This window comes from Pleurodeles waltl, chromosome 7 (genome assembly GCF_031143425.1).
Source record: "Pleurodeles waltl isolate 20211129_DDA chromosome 7, aPleWal1.hap1.20221129, whole genome shotgun sequence".
NCBI lineage: Eukaryota > Metazoa > Chordata > Amphibia > Caudata > Salamandridae > Pleurodeles > Pleurodeles waltl.
Window position 1 is genome coordinate 689262504 of NC_090446.1, and position 12122 is coordinate 689274625.

Here is a 12122-nt window from a genome sequence, read left to right on the forward strand (position 1 = left end):
GACCTTCACACTGAAAGTTGAGAGTTCCACCCCAGGTGTGTCTGAGGTTATTTCACAATTTTAATTTATTTTAAACTTTGAAAGTTTGAGGTTCATACTGAAAGGTGATCTCACTCTTTTTAATTGACAAATACTTTATTCTTTTCTATTTGTCCAGAAATATCTCATTCTGTGTATTTCATTCACCAAAAACTAAAAAACTCACTATCTCCCTCCCTCTCACTTTCTTTCTCTCTGTCTCAATTTCTCCTTTTCAGTCTTTTTTCTCCTACTCACACACCCACTCAGACCTTCGTTCACCCACTCACAGCCCCATTCACACCCTCACACACCCACTCACAGACCCACTCAGACACTGATACATCCACTCACAGACCCACTGAAACCATCAAGCACCCACTCACAGAGCCACACAGACACTGATGCACCCACTAAGACACTGACTAACATCCAGACAGACACTCTCACAGCTGCTCTCACTCCCAGATACACCCTCTCACACCTATTCTCACACACAGAGAGACAGGCCATGGGCAACTCCTGACATGCACAGGCAAAAGGCTGTGCGCAGCATGGGGTTGGGTGTTAGGGGTGTTGGATTAACGTATAGTAATGATAATTACTTTACATTATAAAAACCAAAGAAATTCACTAAAGAACAAAGGTTAAATGGACGTTATAGTTAGGAAATAGAATTAGAAAAAACCTAGACATTCACTTAAAAAACTAAAGGTTACAGGGGTAAGTTAGGCTCACATTTCAAATGTACGAAAACATAGTAATTATAGTTATAATTACCTTAGGGCATGAGTTATGGCTACTTGTGATTACTCTGACTATAACAGATGAGTTTCTATGGTTTTGTACATTCAAAATGTGAGCCTAACTATAACGTCCCAGGCAGAGGGTCGTACTAGGGGGTTGGGGATCTAAAACGGACCCACCCCTCATTCTTTAATTGAAGCCCCAGGGAAGTGGTGGTCCCTGAGGCTGTGGGGGGGCACACAGCCCCCCACATTACATTTCATTAAGGCCCCAGGGCTGAGGGGGGCCTTGCGGCCCTCCATATTACATTAAATTAAGGCCCCAGGTAGGTGGGGGTCCCTGGGGCTGAAGTGGGTCTGCACCACCACGCATCACATTTCATTAAAGCCCCAAGGAGGTGGTGGTCCCTGGGGCAACAGTTAACCCAGGAGGGGGCCCATGTGCCCCCCTCATTATTTTTTTATACGGACCCGGGACCTCGCTCACTCCAGGGTTTTAAAAAAACAAGCGCAGGCTTGTTTTTTTTTTTTGGCTGTGAAATTGCAGATTCACCGCAAATTTGCAGCAAAACTTTTTTTTTGTAATGGTTTGGTCTGTCTGGGACCCCAGCACCAGAGTTAAGAGGTCATGGTGTCCCTACCATGGCCCCTTTTCCTTTTTTTTTGCATTTTTTGCCTGACCTGTCTGAGGGCGAGTCCCAAGATGGCTTCCTACACTTTGTGGTTGAAGTGTTGGCAGTCAGTCAGAGCTGTTTATTTCCCTGCACAAGCTTGTCATTATTTGCGGTTGCTGCAGCCAGAGATACACAAATTTGTTTTTCCTTTAATATCCCCAACTCTACTGGACAGATTTACACCAAATAAGCGAAAGCGTAATCTGCTTACCGAAAGCTAACTTTCTGACAAATTTGGTGTAATTCCGTGCAGCGGTTCGGGCTGTTGTCATGTTCAAATTTCCTATGCGAATTAACATGAGAAACACATGTTTTTACCCCCTTTTTTCGACCCCTGCTCTACAGATCACCCTGATCACCCTGAAACTTTCCATGGGTAACAAGAATCACTGGGGAACTTTTTTTGGAAAGTTTGGTGAAGATTCATCAAACGGTGGCACAGATATAGGCAAGTCAATATATATATATATGTGTGTGTGTGTATATTTATATGTGTGTGTGTGTATATATATATATATATATATGCATATATATATATATATATATATATGTATATTTTCGAAATCTTAAATATTGATCCATTATTGACTGCTTCCAAGGTTCATCTATTTAATGCATTGTATATAGGCCATTCCTCCCTGAATTGGAATCAATTTTCAAGACCGTTTCCCATTTTGAACACATTTTTAAGAATGAGATAATTTGTTTTAAATTGAGTAACTCATATATGAGATGCACTTCACCTACTCTCCCACTTGATGGCGACAAAGTGATCCAGATGAGGGCCAAGCCGAAAATGTCAGGGTCCTATCTTTCCAGTTGAAATCAGAGGTGGAGCATTACATCAAGACGATCTGCTGCTTCAAATAATTCACTTAACGCTCACCCCCTTTAGAGGCAAGATTAGAGATGAGAACGAAATGCCGAAAGGTTTTGAAGAAGCATTTGATTTCATTCCCAGGTGATAAAAGCATTATGCACTCCACCAGTTCCCCAGCTTCCATTCTGCATTTGTTTTAACATTAGCAAACTCCTTAATTACACATATCTAATTCTTTATTCAACATTCATACCCTCTAAATGAAACAAATTGTGTATTTGCATGCACCGCCATACCATCTGCTGCCATATGAGAATCAAGCAAAGATTCTATTAATTGTCATCCATATTAATTCCTGACTCTTAATTCAAAGCTCCTTATAAATAACCAAATCTGAAGATCTATCGCAGCTGAACAAAACAAGCTATTAATTGGAAACTTTTCAACCCATATTTTGTGAAGAGCGGCGTGTAGGTGGAAGCAGCAGAGTTGTCCCTAGAATAGAAATAGAGACATTCAACAATTCATTTAAGAAGGGGTGGGGTTCGTTCACCACGATGTCCAGTGTTATGGGACAGGGTGGCCTCGCCGGGGCTGGATAGGCCTTTAATTACACCGGGCATTTCCCTCGTGGTCTGGAGCCCTTAGAGGCCAGTTTTGTGAGGCCAGGGTCCCTCCTAATGCGAATATAGAACTTTACTCAGCTTCCAGAGGTTAACTGCAGCAGGAACAGGAGGCTTCAAGAGAGAGAGAGAAAGAGAGGAGGAAAGGTAGAGGTACTGAAAAAGCGATCAGAAAGGGAATAGAAAGGAGAGAGAGACAGAATGGGTGAATGGAAGGGAGAGACTGTGTGAAGAGATTAAATGATCAGGGCTTGTTTGAGCATTTTTCTCTGAGCTGCTTTTAGTTCCTAGTCTGTTCTTGGTCATGATTGCCTCAAATGTCATTCCATATGGAACATCTGAGTTTGTATATCACACCTATTCTGTAGTTTCACGTGATTCAGAAAGAAAATGAAAAATCATACTATCCTTTGCCAGGGCTCTTGGAAAACAAACTGGCAACTCATAGACCTGGTTGCGCACAATCACACCCTCGAGGATGTTCTAGGAGAACCCATACTACTTCATGAACTTTGTTATGAGGCAAACAAGGGAGTTTAAGGAAGATCCTTTTGGAAGTGCTGTTGGCGTTTTCCACAATGGAAAACGAGAAACAACGTCAATGATAAGATCGAGAATTCACAAAGCATGCAAATGACGGTCACTCAGAGAAAAGTTGACCCAAGAAGCAGGGTGACTCAGGAAATAAATTCAGTTTACAAGTGTAATGGACCAGCAGTCAAAGTTTACAGTTTTTGCTGAAAAAGCAAAAACACAATAAAAAAAATAAAAAAAATAATCCTGCACGAGTTGACATCAAAGAAATGAGTATCGGGCTTTGGTGACTCAGGGGGTCATTCTGACCCTGGCAGACCGCGGAAGCACCGCCAACAGGCTGGCGGTGCTTCCTGGGCTATTCTGACCGCCGCGGTCAGAAAAGGGGAACCGGCGGTTTCCCGCCGGTTTACCCCTGGCCCAGGGAATCCTCCATGGCGGCGCTGCTTGCAGCGCTGCCATGGGGATTCCGACCCCCTTCCCGCCATCCCGTTCCTGGCGGTATTTACTGCCAGGAACAGGATGGCGGGAACGGGTGTCGTGGGGCCCCTGGGGGCCCCTGCACTGCCCATGCCACTGGCATGGGCAGTGCAGGGGCCCCCTAACAGGGCCCCATAATGATTTTCAGTGTTCGCGACGGGTGCCACTGCACCCGTCGCACCCCAGCAACTCCGCCAGCTCCATTCGGAGCCGGCTTCATCGTTGCTGGGTCTTTCCCGCTGGGCGGGCGGGCGGCCTTTTGGCGGTCGCCCGCCCGCCCAGCGGGAAAGTCAGAATGACCGCTGCGGTCATTTGACCGCGGTACGGTCTTTTGGCGGTCTCCGCCCGGCGGGCGGTGCCCGCCGCCCACCGGGGTCGGAATGGCCCACTCAGTGTGCAAAATCTCTATTTTCAGTGCTATCCTTGGAGCCCTGGTGGAGTGCAGAGTAGTTCAAAAGCTGGAAATGCAAAAGTAAGAGATGTCAAACAAAAATAAGACCTGTCTTCTCTGATAAAAGGTCCACTACCAAAAGGTTTTAAAAATGGTGTAAAACCTGACTGGTCTAAATAAAATGCAGTATACAACAATATCATCCCAGAAGACTGGAATTGGATGGTTTTTGAACGTCTAAATCAAATTATTCTTGGGAAAATGCATTGCACGCTACAGGAGAGGGGAAGATAATCAGGAAAAGAAAGGAACTTGAGAAGGTCAACCGACCTGGAGCATGTATCGGGATTTATGTTTCAAACACCAATGACAGCTTCCTTAAGATGTAAGACTAAGGCCCTGATTTCTAATTTTTTTGCGCGGCATTACCGTCATTTTTTGACGCAAGAGCAGTGCAAACTTACAAAATACAATTGTGGGGCATATTTGTACTCTGTCTGCGCCGAATGTGCATCAAACATTTTGACGCACATTCAGCTCAAACCTTGCCCCATATTTATACAATGACTCCCGACCCCGCGAATTTCAAAATCCCTCCATGTACGTCATTTTCTGGATGCGGGAAACCGCCTTGCGTTAATAACATGCAAGGTAGGCGTTCCCATCCAATAAATGACTTTAAGGACTGTGCGCCTTATTTATACTCCTGCGTCATTTTGATGCACAGGAGGGGGCAGGCCTTAAAAAACGGCACACAGCCTGATGTGCGCTGTTTTTTAACGCCTGGATGAAGGCAGGCGTTAAGGGACATGTGTGCCCACTTCCATGGTCTCTGACCATGGAAACAGTCCAGAGGTGCCCTACCCTGCCCCCAGGGACACACCCTGCCACCCTCGCCCACCCTTGGAGGACACCCATGGATGGGAGACCCATCCCAGGTAAGTACAGGTAAGTATAATTCTTTAATTTTTTTAAAGTGGCATGGGGGGCCTAACTTGGGTCTCCCTACATGCCACTGTGCCCAATGGCCATGCCCAGGGTACAAAAGTCCCCTGGGCATGGCCATTGGGCAAGGGGGCATGACTCCTGTCTTTGCTAAGACAGGAGTCATTTCAATGGGTGTTGTGCGTCAAAAAATGGCACAAGTCCGGTTTGAGCCATGATTTTTAACTCAAACCTGACTTGCACCATTTTTTGACACACAACCCCCATTTTTCCCTACGCCGGCGCTGCCTGGTTTGAGTCTTTTTTTTTTACTCTGACCAGCCGGCTAATGTCAATCCTTAAATAAGGCGCCTGCCTGGCGCATAGGAATGGCATTAGCCGGCGGTAAATGTTTTGACGCAAACCTGTGCCGGCGCTGGTTTGCATCAAAAAGTATAGATATGGGCCTGTATTTTGTAAGTTTGCTTCGCTTTTGCATCACTAAATGACGGTGATGCGGCCCAAAAAAAGTAGAAATCAGGGCCTTAATATCATAACCATGCGGCAGTTGCAGTGAAGAAGAGGAGATCCAATGCAACTCGTAATTCTTCAGAAGACCCCTTTATGTGCACTCTCGTCGAAGTTCAAGGGTATTTTAAATAAGTCAAACAACAATAGGAGAATGTACTTTCTTTAATAAGCCGGGATTGTTCTCGAGCTTGTGCAGCAAGAACATTGTGGTCCGATATGGGAAACAACTGTAAGAAATATAATAAGCACGCTTTAGCCAATTTTTCACAATATAATTTTTTTCCATAGAAAGAAAACCTGAATGTTAAGCGAAAATGTTAAGCGAAAACAAGGAGGTGGGTATACTATGTAAACATTTCTATTACTGTATCTTTTAGCAGCAATATAGTGTGAAAACAATACACTATAAAGGTATCCACTCCCACTAAATTCCTCTTTATTACTCTTATGCCATTCAGATAAATTCACATGCTCAAGTCTCCCTTTCATAATTAGGGCCTTAATTATACTTTTTGGTGCAAAACTGCACTAACGCAGTTTTGCACCAAAAAGTTTTGCACCATTTTTTAGCACCAGCTGGGCACCATATTTATGGAATGGTGCAAGCTGGTGCAAAGGGTAGGCTAACTTAAAACAAAAATGACATTAGGCAGGTTTGAGTCAAAATTAATGATTCTGACCAGATTAGCATCATTTTTTGACGCTAAGGGGCATATTTATACTCTGTTTGCACTGAATTAGCGTCATTTTCTTTTTTACTCTAATTCAGTGCAAAACTAACTCCATATTTATACTTTGGTGCTAGACCCGTCTAGCGCCAAATTTATGGAGTTAACGTCATTTTTTGGAAGTGGAAACCTACCTTGCCTTAATGAGATGCAAGGTAGGCGTTCCCGTGCAAAAAATGACTCTATGGCCTTAACGCCATATTTATACTCCCATGCAAAAATGGTGCAAGGGAGGGAGGAGGGGTCAAAAAATGGGGCAAAGCTTGCTTTGCCTCATTTTTTAAAGCCTGGGCAGGGCAGGCGTTAGGGGACCTGTGGGCCTATTTCCACGGTGGAACACTATGGAATAGGCCCACAGGTGCCCTCCCCAGTCCCCAGGGGCACCCCCACCCACACTAGAGAGACTGCGGGTCATGGGGGACCCCATCCCAGGTAAGTACAGGTAAGATTGCATTGAATATATATATATTTTTTTAAGTGCCATAGGGGGCCCTGAAATGGGCCCCCACACATGGCACAGGGTGCAATGGCCATGCCCAAGGGACCCCTGTCCTCTGTGCTGGCCATTGGGGTGGTGGGCATGTGTGGCATGGTAGGTTTAGCACCATAAAATGACGCTAATATGGTTAGAGTCATTTATTTTTTCTCTAACCTGCCTAAAGCCATTTTTTGGTGCTAAACCCTCTTCTTCTATACTGCCAGCCCCACCCGACTAAAGTCATTTTTTTTTTACTCTAGCCTACCCTTTGCACCGGTCTGCACCATTCCATAAATATGGTGCCCGGCTGGTGCACAGAAATGGTGCAAGCCGGTGCTAAACTTTTTGGTGCAAAACTGAGTTAGTGCAGTTTTGCAGCAAAAGGTATAAATAAGGGCCAATAATTTGTAAGTTTGCGCCACTTTTGCGTCAAAAAATGACGTTAATGCGGCGCAAAAAAAGTATAAATCAGGGCCTTGGTGCTAGACGGGTCTAGCACCAAAGTATAAATATGGAGTTAGATTTGCACCGAATTAGAGTAAAAAAAATGACGCTAATTCGGTGCAAACAGAGTATAAATATGCCGCAGAGTATAAATATGCCCCTAAATATGGCGTTAAGGCCATAGAGTCATTTTTTGCACAGGAATGCCTACCTTGCATCTCATTAAGGCAAGGTAGGTCTCCACTTTCACAAAATGACTTTAACTCCATAAATTTGGCGCTAGAGGGGTCTACCACCAAAGTATAAATATGGAGTTAGTTTTGCACCGAATTAGAGTAAAATAAATGACACTAATTCGGTGCAAACAGAGTATAAATATGCCCCTTAATCTCTTCCTTTTCCTACCGCCCCCCCCCTTTAGATTTTCATTTTGCCTTTGGTTTTCTCTGAAATCTTTCCTTCGCAACTCCTCCTCCATTCGTTGAGACTTTCAATACACAGCTGAATACTATCTTTTAGCCAACAATGGTGTTTCTGTTTTTACTTTACCATGCATGTGTGTTCTGCTACTCATTTGTCATTTTGTCAATTGCGTCACTTCCGTTTTTTCCCTATGCACGTTGAATTATTTACCCCACCTACATTTGGGTGCCCCCACTGGCCGCCCAGGCTCACTGAGTCCTAACCGATCTTCCCGCCTCCTCCCGCCCTGGCTCATAGATGGTGTTTCTCTCGTTTGTGCTTACCCATGCTCCTTTCTCCAGCTGGCTCGTGAAAGGGGTTCCAAACATGGCCATAGTATTTGGGCAGTATTCTTAGCCCCTCGCAATTATTAATGGTGCTCCTTCACAGTAGATTTAGGGAGGTGGTGCTAGCACAGGAATGCGTTCCAAGATTGGTTGGTAAGGGGTGTTTCCTGAAAGTGAGAATACACTTAGAGCCAGGGACCTATAGCCATACAGATATTCAAATATTTCATGTCATATGTGGCTGGTGCTGTGTTCGTTGGTGAAAGGCGAACACATTTAATTAAAGGGTTCTGTGTTATACTATATTTGGTTAATAAGTAATTCATAGGATTCATATTTATATATTTCCATCAGCCATTCATCATGGGTGAGGCATCTGGGGTGGCCTCCAGAGTCGTAGGCTATCCATTCTGCTATGGAAAAACCCTACATGAGCTATTAGGGCCAGATGTAGCAAAGGGTTTTTCCCATTCTGTGTCAATGGGAAAATATGTTCGTACATATGGCCCCTAGTGTTTTCATTTCAGTTGTGAGATCAAAGGTCTTAGCACCTATAGATCCCAACTGTGTGCCCCCTGCTGCAATCTCTTTCAAAATAAGGTGGATTGCTAGTTGTTATAGTGCTCCCCACAACCTCCCTGAAGAGTGAATACCTTCTGGGCTTGCCGCTATAAATTATGGTGATACGGGCTGTGCTGTAAGGGAGTGCAATATCACTTTACCTGATGAGCCCAATGATTAGTGGGGGATCAGGAATGTAAGACAGTTTTTAGTGCAGTCTAGATTAGATTAACGCAAAGGTGGCCCCTTTTTTTTACTGTGTTCCATAGTAGAGAAAAGTTTGGGCAGCCATAATTTAATGTGCAGGTCCCAACTAACTTTACATTTCTCAAGTGGGTGCTGCCTTGCTTGTGGATTGTCCCTCATGCACCGTACTGAGCTGTATTTTTTCCCACAGGGTGTTATTATTGAGGGCCCCCTGGAACCGAGGGTATGTGGATTCACACTTCAGTGACTTGCAATGTCCCAGGGGCGGCAGCCATTATCTTTTTGCCATGGCTACCTCTATTCTCCAAGGATTATTGTGTCTATGTCTGGAGGGCATCATTCTCCATTCTCACCTTCCTCCTTCTCTTGGTGGCCCTTCCGATATACAGTGTGGTCATTCTCACTAGCAGCTGTGGCCTTTGTCGCAGCCAGTGTTGTACATTGGGGAAGGGGTATCAAAATTTAGCTATTTGAGCCTGGGCTCCAGGAAGGAAGGAGGTTTTCCAGTCAGCACTGCTCTCCGCTGGTGGTCACCTCTTTCATGGCGCAATGCTGCATATTTTCTGCAAGTCTGGTTGCAGCTGGTGAGGTTTGGTTGCCCTTTCTCCCCATGGGTCCACAGAGCTCTACTCAGAGGAGGCCATTTTGAAGCGTCGCCAGACTCGGCCCTGTACCCCATCACCTTGTGTTGTGGTACCACAACATATCAAAGCCACACAGGTCGGATTACTCAGGTGGTATATCTGTTTTGTCCTTTTTCACCTTCGCTCTACCTGCAACTGCTCCATTCCTAGACATGATGCATGGTGCACCTGTGCCCATCTTGTTTGGGGCTCATGCATTTTTTCCTCAGTGTTGATGCTCCTTTAAGCTGGTCCCATAAAGAAGACGTTTATGAAGAATCCAAAACTGAATCTGTCTGAAAACAATGATGATGGAAACCTCTTACAAGGCAACAAATATCTTGATCCTTTCCCAGCATCTTTCTACCGTCACATCCTCCTCTAACCCCCAGCTACAAGGCTTCTGTCCTGGACCACCAAAGTGAATCAATATTTGATCCATCAGAACTGAGACATTCTAATCCCTGCAATTCAGTCCCATCTGTGCATGTTGCTGAATACATTGTTGTGTTTCACTTCTTCCTCAAGAAATCACCCCTGAAATAGTCTTTGTTAAGAGTGAATCCTCTCTTCCATTTCTGGTGAGCTCTCTATCTCTGCTGAGATCAATGAAGAATACAAAAAAGCGATGACTGGAGTGCTTGAATTAATCTCTGCCACTGATAACTACTCAAGCCACATTCCAGTCCATCCTTCTTTTTACCAGTGACTAAGATTAATTCAAGCATTCTATACATCACATTTTTCTGTACTTAAGTGTGACTCTCTTTGTGTCACGGATATGCGTAGACATGGGTCTGCACTCACTATGCCAAAAGACTCAAGATGCAGTTGACAGAAGAGGCCCAAATATGCCAAAACCAGTGTTTGTTTGTGATCTCATTCACTGGGGCCTGGCCTGGCAGTTCTTACCTGACTGTTCCTAGTGAACAGAATCAAGACTTATTTGCATATCACTGGTTATTGTCTGATCTGATATGGCAGGCAAAAGTACAATGGACTGGAATTCCATCTAGTCTAAGACCTAGTGATTGAGATTAATTGATGAATTCCATCCCTCACTTTTTTGTACCTCACTGCTGAGATCACCGCAGAGCTCTACCCACATTAGGTGATTCCTGCATGGTTCAGACCAAGATTACTGGAGTGGTGTAGACCAAACACTGATGTCTGAACTTCCCTGCCTGCTTGTTACCCTACTGGTTGCCCTCAGAAAAGGCTATTGGTTCACCTGATGAATTCAGTATGGACTGCTGCAGAAATGACACCCAGTGTTCACTGTTTTTAACTTTGGATGTTCACTTAACCATCTCTACTGAAAGGGACAGAACAATCATCCTAAACCTTGAGAAGAAAAATGAGGAAAACTTCTCTGAGCATATCTTAGATGATACAAATGGATTCCTTACAGGAACAAAATATTAAGTATATTAGTATTAAGTCAATGGCTTATAGAAAGGTGAGTAAATTCTGCATATTTCAACTTTTTTACCCTGATACACAATCAAGAGCAGTGCTTGTCTAGTTATCGATGATTCCTGTCTGTGCAACTATCATTCAGCTCCCATACTCTGCCAATAGCTCTGCCCATATCAATCACCTGCCTTCAGAAATGCCACCTAAAACTTTAAAAAGCCTATCATCCCACTTACCTTCCAAGGTAAGCCTTCATGTTTCCTGATCTTCTTCTGATACCCCAGGAGTGGGAGGTCTTATCTATCAGTTGGTCCACAAATGAGGCGCCATCACCTCAAACACTTGGGTTCAGCAGAATGTGTGGCCTCAACTTCACTAATTCAAGTGTCAACACCTATTATTGTTTCCCTTAAATGTGTGGCCTCTGTTCATTGATCAGAATGCCTCTGAAATGTTCAGGAAAGGCACAATCACTCTAGTGCCCATGCAGGCAGGCTTTTAAATGTCTCTTTATGTACTAAGGAAGAACGGAAAATTCCTCTAGCCTGTCAGAAATTTTAGTTCTATTAACCTCTTGGTGGTCTACTAACATTTCAAGATGGAAGGATTCCAATTTTTGAGGGATACTCTTCACTTGTTGGAGTGTTAGGCTGGGCCTCAAGGAGATGTACTTCTTCATTAATATCTTCAAAGCGATGGAGGGCCAACAACTCTTAATGAAGTCTGAGTGGCAAAACAAGATGTTGCAATTTAGCTACCTACCTTTGGCCTTTCCCCTTTGTTTTGATGCTTCACTAAGAATTTGTGGGCAGTGGTGGTCCATCTTCACTCCAGGAGCATATGTCTTATTGTATTCCTTTAAGACATCCTCCTTACGGACAATAGACTTTCTAGTTTGACTCATTACGTGGATCTGTTTCTTTTCTGCACCAACTGAGCTTCTGCATCAATTTTGAGAGATCATCTTGCACCCTCTGGTGACAGACTTCCTGGGCTTTACAGGAGACACCATCTTTAGCACTCTCAAGCTTCCACCAAACAAGATCACCCTCATCACGCCTAAGTCGCCTCTTTACTTTCACTGTGTTCCCCTAAACAGCCTTGCCTGTCTTAGCCGCCTCTTCCTGTCCCCTGTCCAGTTTATATTTCCGGCCCACTACAGTACTGAACACTCT